General features: G+C 58.6%; 1 protein-coding gene across 2 annotated transcripts in view; it reads right to left on the reverse strand.

Moving 5' to 3' along the window:
* ABHD12 (abhydrolase domain containing 12, lysophospholipase) overlaps window positions 1-12312 on the reverse strand; it is a 1393598-nt gene that overhangs the window by 1192954 nt on the left and 188332 nt on the right. The gene's annotated exons all lie outside the window — the stretch shown is intronic.

The following is a 12312-nucleotide window of genomic DNA, read 5'->3' on the forward strand; positions in this document are numbered from 1 at the left end:
GATGTCAATGCCACTGCTGGCCTACAGGCTGCTCCTGCCGCCAGGAAGGCCTTCTTGATGTCTGCGTCCATCTTTCTCTCTAGTGGATCCTTGAAAGCTATGGCGTTCTCTAATGGCAGAGTAACATGCTTAGCCAGGCGTGCAACAGACGCATCCACCATTGGAGCTGAATCGAATAACTTCAAGTCCTCCTGACCCAACGGATACAGTTTTGAGAATCTATTATTTAAAGAAGGCTTCTGCTCCACCTTGCTCCACTCATCCAATACCACATCCTTTATGACCTTCATTAAAGGAAAAACCTGTGGTTTCTGATTCAAGTGCGGATAATATTTATCCGGTTCTTGCGAAGCGCCTTCTTCGTCCTGCCAGTCTATTGCTGATTTTATGGCTGTAAGAAATGCTGGAACTAGAGAGAAATCAAAGCCAATAGGTGGTGCATCTGCCTGGGGAGTTATATCGGCTGCTAGAACCTGGGCAGCCGCAGAAGAAGCTGGAAGCTGGGAGGCCATATTCTGAAAGGTTTCCTGAACCGCCTGCTGAATAAAAGCTAGCACTTGCTGGTTATCAGATTCTTTTTCTTGGCCCAGTTCCAGAAAACATGCCTTACAGACCTTCTTATCTGGTAATGCTGGTTTTGTACATGACCAACACTCAGCTTGCCCAGGCCTCTGAAACGGCGTAACTCCGTCAGACTCAGGGGACATAGTCCACACCCTGCGAGGCCCTCTTGGGGACCTGTAACCATAATGGTCCCTCTGAGGCTCATGTCTATATGTATAATAAGACGGTGAACGTCTCCTTTTGTCCTGTCTGTGTGCAGATCTGGACCTAGATCTTCTGGACTGATGTCTGGGAGACCGTCTCCTCCTAGGGCTTCTGCTACGGGATCGACTTCTATAATGATAGTCTCTCGAGGATCTCCTGTGGGATGCAGACTTGTCTCTTTTGTCATGCGAGTCTCTCCTCCTAGAGGCTGACTTATCCACTCTCTCCTTTGATCTTGAGCGGACATTCGCTTTGATAGAAGAGGACCGCTGCTCCTGAATCTGGGCACTCCCACCTTCCCCCGGACTGTGGAGACATAAGAGTAAAATATGTTCCACTCAAAAAATATCCGCTCCAGTTGGACGGAAAACAGCACTCTTTTAAATACCAGGGGACCCTGTGCAGGGGAACCAATACACCCTAGGTGAGGAGAACAGAAAAAGCTGCCTTTAGCCCTTCTTCAATCACCTCCTCCTCTATCTCCACCACTTGCCCACTAGCTTCCATCTCTATTTAAGAGAAAATAAGCATAGGTATATAAGCATGCATAAGCATATTGCCATCTTCATCAAACCATGCCTATGGCATGGATACATCAGCATTCATCATGGTTTGCTGGCCGTCTCATACCTGGTTCCCGAAGAGGATTCCCTTCCACGTGTACACTTTCCAATCGAGATGCCCGGCTGCAAACGAGTGGTCCCAGCGCACAGAACGCTACCCACCGCTGCACACACCAGCACCTGGAGTCCACCAGCGCTCCTTTAGCTTCCGGGTGACGTCACGACGCCGAATGCGTCCTCCCCGGCCAATCAGTGCTGCCGCCCGAATTCTCGCGAGACGCAAGATCTTCTCTTCCTGCTTCCTTCATCCACCCTATGCGCGCCTGTGAACGGAGGCAGCGGCGGTAATGGCGGCAATAGACTCCTAGGAGAGAGCCTCCAGCTATATGTGGGGAGAGAGGGTGCTCCTATGTCCTATTTAAGGACTTTGAGCCGCATCTGCGGGAGAGGCTGAACCCGCAACACCCCTGCACAGGTACTTTTTACAGGTTATACCTAAGGGGGAAAGAAAAAGAAAAAAATCAAGGAAAAAATAAAAGAAAAAATAAACAGTGAACATGTCCGTTCGAGGACAGAAAAAAAGAATGGCTGGAGGGGGTGGGTTCTGAGCTTTTATTAGTGAACTGTCCTATCAGGGTTCGGGGGCAGAGCCTATACCCATAAGTATGCCGCCATGTTTGGTCCAGGAAATAGGTTTTTTCAATAGGTTTCCCTGCTGAAACCTATTGAAAAAAAATCGATGTCCTGTTTGTGGAAGGATGCAATCAAAATCCAATCAGCTTCTGATCAGAGATTGGATGGTTCGCTATATCAGGAAATAAAAAATAAAAATAAGCGAAGAACTGAAAAAAAAGTCCATTCTCAGCTGAAGAGGGAACAGAGCCTTAAGCTACGTACACACATGCGACAACGATCGTTCGTTGTGAACGACGAACGAACTTTTAACTGACAAAAGAACGACTTACGTAAAGTTCGTTTTTAAAGGTGTGTAACGATCTGATCGTTAGAATGAACGTTACATCACGTAAAGCAACTATTGCGCTTGCGCATACAAATGAAAAGTTCCATGGAGAAATAGTGAAATGCGCATGTCAAGCCTAGTACGAATGACCGTTTCCAACGTTGTACTACTTTTGCAAACGATCGTCGTTTGAAAAAATCCGCCAAGATAGATCGTTCCTTTTTAACGATCTAGCTCGTCCGTCATTAGACTTAATGGTCATTAGCTGTTTTGTTTTTTTTTTAAACGATCGTCGTTTGAAATGATCGGGGAACGATCGTTTCAAACGACTATAGTCGCATGTGTGTACGCACCTTTATGCTGCCATACACTGGTTGATTGACCAGCAGATAGATCCCCCTGTGATCAAATCTGATCAGAGGAGGGATCTATTGGCTGCCTACACAGCAAACAGATTTTGAATAGATTTCATTATGAAACCGATTCACAATCTGTGGAGCTGCCGCCGCATTAACTGTCGGGACAGGAAGAAGTGAAGCCTGCCGGAGCCTAGCAGAGACACGCGCCGGCCGGATCAGGTGATGTATTACCACTAGGGTCGGTCATTCGAACGCCACTATCAACGCACTCCTGACCCGCCGACGATCGAGCGAAATCTTCCGTGTGGACAGATCTACGGGAACGATCGATTTCGGACTGAAATCGAACGTTCGGTCAGCGTTTGTGCAACGATTTCACAGCAGATTTGATCAAATCTGCTGTATATCGGCGGGAAATAGTATAAGTGTATGGGCCCCCTCTATGCTGGGAATACACAGTTATTTTTTAGGGGATTAGATGGTTCGATAGATAATTTCCGACATGTCCGATCTCCCTTTTAATTCTTTCGCCGCTCGATTTCTGATAGAAGTGAATGGAAAAAGATAAGAAAACGAGCGGAAGATGAGAACCGACTGCAGAATCGAGCAGCAAAAACGATCGAGAGGAGAAACGCACGGCAGAAACGAACTGTGCATTCCCAGCATTAAAAGGAGTACTGAAGGGGAAGGGGGAGGAGGAGACAACAACAAAAAAAACCTGAGACTTGTAAAGCCTCGTGTCCTGGCTCCCACTGACGTCACCGGGAGCTTACTGGGCAGACGCAGTACGCATAATGTGCCAAAAGCTCCCAGTGATGTGAGCGGGAGCAAGGACACGCATGGCCAGGGCCCTGCAGATGCAATGGCCTGCAACTCTGAAGTCATAAAAAAACAGGAAGTGAGCCGCGGCGTGGACCGGAGGTTAGTTTTGTCCCGGTGCGGGCACAGGACGTCTTTTTTTTGGGGGGGGGGGGGGGGGTGTTGGGGGGGATGGCGTTAGAAGCCCCAGGTAAGTTCAACTCTTTTTTTTTTTCCCCTTACAGTATTCCTTTAAAGCGGTATTGTCACCATAAAAAAATCAAATTTCAACAGCAACTGGTCTGAGTCTGTTGTGTTATATAGATCCTTATCCTGTATTCAAAATTTTCAAAAATATGTCTGCAGTTTTGGTTTGGGGTATTGCAGCATAATGCTGCACTGGACATTTAATTCGCTGGACTATTGCACACCGGGGGCTCTCCTATCTATAATATATTCACCCATTTCCCGGAGGGAAGCCTGCGGGTAGAAGAGGAGCCGCCAGAGGGGAGAAGAGGAGCCGCCGGAGCTGTAAGATAAGGCTCACACACTCTCACTCTTACACTCAATCTCTTACTCTCACACTGACTCTCCCTCCCTCATACTCTCTCCCTCACACTCTCTCTCGCACTGTCGCACACTCACTCACACTCACATTTACTTTCACTCTCACTGCGGGGAGAGGAGGAACCGCCAGAGGGAAGCCTGAAGCCTGCGGGGAGAAGAGGAACCGCCGGAGCTGTAAGGTAAGGCTCACACACTTACACACACACACACACACAACACACTCTCTCTCTCTCTCTCTCTCTCTCTCTCTCTCTCTCTCTCTCTCTCTCTCTCACACTCTCACTTGCACTGTCGCACACTCACTCACAATCATATTTACTTTCACACTCACTGCGGTGAGCAGAGGAGCTGCCAGAGGGAAGCCTGCGGGGAGAAGAGGAGCTGGAAGGTAAGGGTCACACTCTGCCACTCTCACACTCCCTCACCCGGCTCCCTCACACTCACACGCTCGCTCACACTCCCTCTCTTTCTCACACTCCCTCTCTTTCTCACACTCCCTCGCTCCCTCACACTCCCTCGCTCCCTCACACTCCTTCACACTCCCTCACTCCTTCACACTCCCTCGCTCCCTCACACTCCCTCGCTCCCTCACGCTCCCTCGCTCCCTCACACTCCCTCGCTCCCTCACGCTCTTTCGCTCCCTCACGTTCTCTCGCTCCCTCACGCTCTCTCGCTCCCTCGCGCTCTCACGCTCTCCTCACTCCCACACTCTCACGCTCCCCTCGCTCTCCCACACTCCCCTCGCTCTGCCACACTCCCTCGCTCTCACACTCCCTCGCTCTCTCACACCCTCGCTCTCACACTCCCTCGCTCTCACACTCCCTCGCGCTCCCCCTCACTCTCACGCTCCCCCACTTTCCCCTCACTCTCACGCTCCCCTCACGCTCCCCCTCACTCTCACGCTCCCCCCATGCTCCCTCACTCTCACACTCCCCTCACTCTCACACTCCCCTCACTCCCTCGCTATCACGCTCCCATGCTCTCACGCTCCCCTCGCTCCCCTCACACTCACGCTCCCCTCCCACTCTCACACTCCCCCCACTCTCACACTCCCCCCACTCTCACACTCCCCCCACTTTCCTCAATCTCACACACTCCCCCCTCTCACACTCCCCCCACTCTCACGCTCCCCTCACTCTCACGCTCCCCCCACTCTCACACTCCCCCAACTCTCACGCTCCCCTCACTCTCACGCTCCCCCACTCTCACGCTCCCCCCACTCTCACGCTCCCCCAACTCTCACGCTCCCCCAACTCTCACGCTCCCCAACACTCACGCTCCCCAACTCCCCCGGCCCCCCTAACTCTTACACGCTCCCCCAACTCTCACACACTCCCTCACTCCCCTCACTCTCCCCCCACTCTCACGCTCCCTCACCCGCTCCCTCACACTCCCACGCTCTCTCACACTCCCTCGCTCTCTCACACTCCCTCGCTCTCAACGCTCCCCTCACTCTCACGCTCCCTCGCTCTCACGCTCCCTCACTCCCTCACGCTCCCCCCTCACTCTCACGCTCCCCTCACGCTCCCCCACTCTCACGCTCTCCTCACCCTCACGCTCCCTCACTCCCACACTCTCACGCTCCCTCACGCTCCACTTGCTCCCTCACACTCCCCTCACTCTCCCACACTCCCTCGCTCTCACACTCCCTCGCGCTCCCCCACACTCTCACACTCCCCCCCACTTTCCCCTCACTCTCACGCTCCCCTCACTCTCACACTCCCCCTCACTATCACACTCCCCTCATGCTCCCTCACTCTCACACTCCCCTCACTCTCACACTCCCCTCACTCCTCGCTATCACGCTCCCATGCTCTCACGCTCCCTCCGCTCTAGCACTCCCACCACTCTCACACTCCCCCCCCCCACTCTCACACACTCCCCCCCCTCTCAACCCCCCCCCCCCCCCTCACTCCCCCTAACTCTCACGCTCCCCCCACTCTCACGCTCCCCCAACTCTCACGCTCCCCCCACTCTCACGCTCCCCCCACTCTCACGCTCCCCCCACTCTCACTCACTCCCTCACTCCCCTAACTCTCACGCTCCCCTCACGCTCCCCCAACTCTCACGCTCCCCTCACTCTCACGCTCCCCCCACTCTCACGCTCCCCCACTCTCACGCTCCCCCCACTCTCACGCTCCCCCAACTCTCACGCTCCCCCCACTCTCACACTCCCCCCACTCTCACACCCCCCCCACTCTCACTCACTCCCTCACTCCCCTAACTCTCACACTCCCCTCACACTCCCCCCACTCTCACGCTCCCCCCACTCTCACGCTCCCCTTACTCTCACGCTCCCACGCTCCCCAAACTTTCACGCTCCCCCCACTCTCACCCTTCCCCCTACTCTCACGCTCCCCCTAACTCTCACGCTCCCCCCAACTCCCACGCTCCCCTCACTCTCACGCTCCGCCAACTCTCACGCTCCGCCAACTCTCACGCTCCCCCCATTCTCACGCTCCCCCCACTCTCACGCTCCCCCCACTCTCACGCTCCCCTCACTCTCACGCTCCCCTCACTCTCACGCTCCCCCCACTCTCACGCTCCCCCAACTCTCACGCTCCCCCAACTCTCACGCTCCCCTCACTCTCCCCCAACTCTCACGCTCCCCCAACTCTCACACGCTCCCCCCCTCCCCCAACTCTCACGCTCCCCCAACTCTCACGCTCCCCTCAACTCTCACGCTCCCCAACTCTCACCCAACTATCACGCTCCCCTCACTCTCCCCCAACTCTCACGCTCCCCTCACTCTCACGCTCCCCCAACTCTCACGCTCCCCCAACTCTCACGCTCCCCCAATTATCACGCTCCCCCAACTCTCACGCTCCCCCCACTCTCACGCTCCCCCACTCTCACGCTCCCCCCACTCTCACGCTCCCACGCTCCCCAAACTCTCACGCTCCCCCACTCTCACGCTCCCCCCACTCTCACGCTCCCCCAACTCTCACGCTCCCCAACTCTCACGCTCCCCCCACTCTCACTCACTCCCTCACTCCCCTAACTCTCACGCTCCCCTCACGCTCCCCCAACTCTCATGCTCCCCTCACTCTCACGCTCCCCCCACTCTCACGCTCCCCCACTCTCACGCTCCCCCCACTCTCACGCTCCCCCAACTCTCACGCTCCCCCAACACTCACGCTCCCCAACTCCCCCGGCCCCCCTAACTCTTACACGCTCCCCCAACTCTCACACACTCCCTCACTCCCCTCACTCTCCCCCCACTCTCACGCTCCCTCACCCGCTCCCTCACACTCCCACGCTCTCTCACACTCCCTCGCTCTCTCACACTCCCTCGCTCTCACGCTCCCCTCACTCTCACGCTCCCTCGCTCTCACGCTCCCCTCACTCCCTCACGCTCCCCCTCACTCTCACGCTCCCCTCACGCTCCCCCACTCTCACGCTCTCCTCACCCTCACGCTCCCCTCACTCCCACACTCTCACGCTCCCTCACGCTCCACTTGCTCCCTCACACTCCCCTCACTCTCCCACACTCCCTCGCTCTCACACTCCCTCGCGCTCCCCCACACTCTCACACTCCCCCCCACTTTCCCCTCACTCTCACGCTCCCCTCACTCTCACACTCCCCCTCACTATCACACTCCCCTCATGCTCCCTCACTCTCACACTCCCCTCACTCTCACACTCCCCTCACTCCCTCGCTAATCACGCTCCCATGCTCTCACGCTCCCTCGCTCTCACACTCCCACCACTCTCACACTCCCCCCCCCACTCTCACACACTCCCCCCCCTCTCAACCCCCCCCCCCCTCACTCCCCCTAACTCTCACGCTCCCCCCACTCTCACGCTCCCCCAACTCTCACGCTCCCCCCACTCTCACGCTCCCCCCACTCTCACGCTCCCCCCACTCTCACTCACTCCCTCACTCCCCTAACTCTCACGCTCCCCTCACGCTCCCCCAACTCTCACGCTCCCCTCACTCTCACGCTCCCCCCCACTCTCACGCTCCCCCCACTCTCACGCTCCCCCCACTCTCACGCTCCCCCAACTCTCACGCTCCCCCCACTCTCACACTCCCCCCACTCTCACACCCCCCCCACTCTCACTCACTCCCTCACTCCCCTAACTCTCACACTCCCCTCACACTCCCCCACTCTCACGCTCCCCCCACTCTCACGCTCCCCTTACTCTCACGCTCCCACGCTCCCCAAACTTTCACGCTCCCCCCACTCTCACCCTTCCCCTACTCTCACGCTCCCCCTAACTCTCACGCTCCCCCCAACTCCCACGCTCCCCTCACTCTCACGCTCCGCCAACTCTCACGCTCCGCCAACTCTCACGCTCCCCCCATTCTCACGCTCCCCCCACTCTCACGCTCCCCCCACTCTCACGCTCCCCCTCACTCTCACGCTCCCCTCACTCTCACGCTCCCCCCACTCTCACGCTCCCCCAACTCTCACGCTCCCCCAACTCTCACGCTCCCCCAACTCTCACGCTCCCCTCACTCTCCCCCAACTCTCACGCTCCCCCAACTCTCACACGCTCCCCCCCTCCCCCAACTCTCACGCTCCCCCAACTCTCACGCTCCCCTCAACTCTCACGCTCCCCCAACTCTCACCCAACTATCACGCTCCCCTCACTCTCCCCCAACTCTCACGCTCCCCTCACTCTCACGCTCCCCCAACTCTCACGCTCCCCCAACTCTCACGCTCCCCCAATTATCACGCTCCCCAACTCTCACGCTCCCCCCACTCTCACGCTCCCCCACTCTCACGCTCCCCCCACTCTCACGCTCCCACGCTCCCCAAACTCTCACGCTCCCCCAACTCTCACGCTCCCCCAACTCTCACGCTCCCCCCACTCTCACTCACTCCCTCACTCCCCTAACTCTCACGCTCCCCTCACGCTCCCCCAACTCTCACGCTCCCCTCACTCTCACGCTCCCCCCACTCTCACGCTCCCCCACTCTCACGCTCCCCCCACTCTCACGCTCCCCCACTCTCACGCTCCCCCACTCTCACTCACTCCCTCACTCCCCTAACTCTCACACTCCCCTCACGCTCCCCCCCACTCTCACGCTACCCCCACTCTCTCACGCTCCCCTTACTCTCACGCTCCCACGCTCCCCAAACTCTCACGCTCCCCCCACTCTCACGCTCCCCCTAACTCTCACGCTCCCCCCAACTCCCACGCTCCCCTCACTCTCACGCTCCCCCAACTCTCACGCTCCGCCAACTCTCATGCTCCCCCCATTCTCATGCTCCCCCCACTCTCACGCTCCCCTCACTCTCACGCTCCGCTCACTCTCACGCTCCCCTCACTCTCACGCTCCCCCCACTCTCACGCTCCCCTCACTCTCACGCTCCCCCCACTCTCACGCTCCCCTCACTCTCACGCTCCCCCCACTCTCACGCTCCCCCCAACTCTCACGCTCCCCTCACTCTCACGCTCCCCCAACTCTCACGCTTCCCCAACTCTCATGCTCCCTCACTCTCCCCCAACTCTCACGCTCCCTCAACTCCTCTCACGCTCCCCCAACTGTCACGCTCCCCCAACTCATGCTCCTCTCACGCTCCCCCAATTATCACACTCCCCCCACTCTCACTCACTCCCTCACTCCCCTAACTCTCACGCTCCCCTCACGCTCCCCCAACTCCTCACGCTCCCCCAACTCTCACGCTCCCCCAACTCTCACGCTTCCCCAACTCTCACGCTCCCCTCACTCTCCCCCAACTCTCACGCTCCCTCAACTCCTCTCACGCTCCCCAACTCTCACGCTCCCCCAACTCATGCTCCCCTCACTCTCACGCTCCCCCAATTATCACGCTCCCCCAACTCTCACGCTCCCCCCACTCTCACAAACTCCCTCACTCCCCTAACTCACACGCTCCCCTCACGCTCCCCCAACTCTCACGCTCCCCCAACTCTCACGCTCCCCTCACTCTCACGCTCCCCACTCTCACACACTCCCTCACTCCCCTCACTCTCACGCTCCCCTCACTCTCACGCTCCCCTCACTCTCACGCTCCCCCCACTCTCCCGCTCCCCCAACTCTCACGCTCTCCCCTCACTCTCACGCTCCCCCAACTCTCACGCTCCCCAACTCTCACGCTCCCCCAACTCTCACACGCTCCCCCCTCCCCCAAATCTCACGCTCCCCCAACTCTCACGCTCCCCCAACTCTCACGCTCCCCCAACTCTCACGCTCCCCTCACTCTCCCCCAACGCTCACGCTCCCCTCAACTCTCACGCTCCCCTCAACTCTCACGCTCCCCTCACTCTCCCCCAACTCTCACGCTCCCTCAACTCTCACGCTCCCTCAACTCTCACGCTCCCCTCAACTCTCACGCTCCCCCCAACTCTCACGCTCCCCTCACTCTCACGCTCCTCCCACTCTCACGCTCCCCCAACTCTCACGCTCCCCCAACTCTCACGCTTCCCCAACTCTCACGCTCCCCTCACTCTCCCCCAACTCTCACGCTTCCTCAACTCCTCCTACGCTCCCCCAACTGTCACGCTCCCTCAACTCATGCTCCCCTCACTCTCACGCTCCCCCAATTATCACGCTCCCCCCACTCTCACGCTCCCCCCACTCTCACACTCCCCCTAACTCTCACGCTCCCCCCAACTCCCACGCTCCCCTCACTCTCACGCTCCCCCAACTCTCACGCTCCGCCAACTCTCACGCTCCGCCAACTCTTACGCTCCCCCCATTCTCACGCTCCCCCCACTCTCACGCTCCCCTCACTCTCACGCTCCCCTCACTCTCACGCTCCCCTCACTCTCACGCTCCCCCCCACTCTCACGCTCCCCCCACTCTCACGCTCCCCCCACTCTCACGCTCCCCTCACTCTCACGCTCCCCCCACTCTCACGCTCCCCCCAACTCTCACGCTCCCCTCACTCTCACGCTCCCCCAACTCTCACGCTTCCCCAACTCTCATGCTCCCCTCACTCTCCCCCAACTCTCACGCTCCCTCAACTCCTCTCACGCTCCCCCAACTGTCACGCTCCCCCAACTCATGCTCCCCTCACTCTCACGCTCCCCCAATTATCACGCTCCCCCCCACTCTCACTCACTCCCTCACTCCCCTAACTCTCACGCTCCCCTCACGCTCCCCCCAACTCTCACGCTCCCCCCAACTCTCACGCTTCCCCAACTCTCACGCTCCCCTCACTCTCCCCCAACTCTCACGCTCCCTCAACTCCTCTCACGCTCCCCCAACTCTCACGCTCCCCCAACTCATGCTCCCCTCACTCTCACGCTCCCCCAATTATCACGCTCCCCCAACTCTCACGCTCCCCCAACTCTCACGCTCCCCCCACTCTCACAAACTCCCTCACTCCCCTAACTCACACGCTCCCCTCACGCTCCCCCAACTCTCACGCTCCCCCAACTCTCACGCTCCCCTCACTCTCACGCTCCCCACTCTCACACACTCCCTCACTCCCCTCACTCTCACGCTCCCCTCACTCTCACGCTCCCCTCACTCTCACGCTCCCCCCACTCTCCCGCTCCCCCAACTCTCACGCTCCCCTCACTCTCAAGCTCCCCCAACTCTCACGCTCCCCCAACTCTCACGCTCCCCCAACTCTCACACGCTCCCCCCCTCCCCCAAATCTCACGCTCCCCCAACTCTCACGCTCCCCCAACTCTCACGCTCCCCTCACTCTCCCCCAACGCTCACGCTCCCTCAACTCTCACGCTCCCCTCAACTCTCACGCTCCCCTCACTCTCCCCCAACTCTCACGCTCCCTCAACTCTCACGCTCCCTCAACTCTCACGCTCCCCTCAACTCTCACGCTCCCCCCAACTCTCACGCTTCCCTCACTCTCACGCTCCTTTCACTCTCACGCTCCCCCAACTCTCACGCTCCCCCAACTCTCACGCTTCCCCAACTCTCACGCTCCCCTCACTCTCCCCCAACTCTCACGCTTCCTCAACTCCTCCTACGCTCCCCCAACTGTCACGCTCCCTCAACTCATGCTCCCCTCACTCTCACGCTCCCCCAATTATCACGCTCCCCCCACTCTCACACTCCCCCACTCTCACTCACTCCCTCACTCCACTAACTCTCACGCTCCCCTCACGCTCCCCCAACTCTCACGCTCCCCCCACTCTGACGCTCCCCCCACTCTCACGCTCCCCCCACTCTCACACTCTCTCACGCTCCCCTCACTCTCACGCTCCCCCAACTCTCACGCTCCCCCCACTCTCACGCTCCCCCAACTCTCACGCTCCGCCAACTCTCACGCTCCCCCCACTCTCACGCTCCCCCACTCTCACGCTCCCCTCACTCTCACGCTCCCCCCACTCTCACGCTCCCCCCACTCTCACG

The sequence above is a fragment of the Hyperolius riggenbachi genome, chromosome 4, assembly GCF_040937935.1.
Source record: "Hyperolius riggenbachi isolate aHypRig1 chromosome 4, aHypRig1.pri, whole genome shotgun sequence".
Taxonomy (NCBI): Eukaryota; Metazoa; Chordata; class Amphibia; order Anura; family Hyperoliidae; genus Hyperolius; species Hyperolius riggenbachi.